The following is a 1,323-nucleotide window of genomic DNA, read 5'->3' as shown; positions in this document are numbered from 1 at the left end:
GTGTGTGTGTGTGTGTGTGTGTGTGTGTGTGTGTGTGTGTGTTAGTTAGCTAAACACTAAGTTGTTGCTTTTTATCCAAAGTGCCTGAGAGCTCAGGGACTATATATGAGTCAATGTTAAATTCCTCTTCTTGTTTATTTGTATTTATAAAATCATTAACAGGTTTTTGTGTCAAACAGAACTGTTTCTTTTAAACACTACCTGTCAYATTTCAGTTTGCAGTTTCTTAATGAGTGGACTTGTGAGATTTTAGTTTATTTTAATAACCAAATCACTTATGTACAGATTAATTATTCAGTATTTTTATATAATACTTAGTGGAAATTCATATTAGTAATGACAAAATCCAAATGTTTTACATGATTTATTCTTTGTTTGTTTGTGCTAAGTTTTAGTTTTGTGTGTTATTGAATCATACTGTGTTCATATGAAAAGGTTTTGAGGTTTTTAGATGCATGGCAGCAGAAGTAAAGTTCTGATAGTTAAATTTAATTGCTTTAATTTTTTTGGGTGTGCAGCTTAATAAAACAAATATTTTGTCATTTATATTTTTGTCTTATTTTGCCTTCTCTGCTTGGTCATAAAGAGCTGACTCTAGAAATGCTGTCAGACAATGTGGGTGTGTTGCTGCAGAGCGGGGTCCTGACCTCTGACCTCCAAAGAGGATCATTGTTTAATGGTCTGTGATTACGATGAACCTAATGCCCCTCAAGAGCATGAGAAAGTGTTCAACGCATTTTCAAAAATAGTTTTTAACAAGCGCATGTTTAAGCTTTACAATATTAAAGRCCTAGCCTTCTTAGACGGAATGAATGTCACCTTCCAAGTTTGAACTAAATATCTTCTCACCATGAGAAGGAACGTTTTTATCAAACTTTGTAAATTAGGTTTGTGTTGGATGAATTTTGGCTGATACCACGCCAAGTTTTAGCTCAAAATCTTTAAATTTGACTGAGTTGGAGACAATTTAGTGTTGGCTAAGGTGCATTAGTAGGTCTCACCATCTTAAATTGGGTTGACACCAAATGTAAAGTCACAAGTAGTGATTGCTTAAGAGTTTCATTAAAACCAGTACTGCGGTACATAAAATATACACTGCCTAGCCAAAAAAAGATTCTCAGAGGACTCTGTGGAGCCAATCCATGTGTGAAAATGATGTCTCCTGCTCCCTGAACCACTCTTTCACAATTCCAGCCCCATGAATCCTGACATTGTCTTCTTGGAACATGTCTGTGCCATCAGGGAAGAAACAATCCATTGATGGAATAACCTGATCATTCAGTATATTCAGGTAGGCAGCTGACCTCATTCTTTGAGCACAAA

This window comes from Austrofundulus limnaeus, unplaced genomic scaffold, assembly GCF_001266775.1.
Source record: "Austrofundulus limnaeus strain Quisiro unplaced genomic scaffold, Austrofundulus_limnaeus-1.0 Scaffold153, whole genome shotgun sequence".
NCBI classification, from domain to species: Eukaryota; Metazoa; Chordata; class Actinopteri; order Cyprinodontiformes; family Rivulidae; genus Austrofundulus; species Austrofundulus limnaeus.
This window is presented reverse-complemented; position numbering follows the sequence as displayed.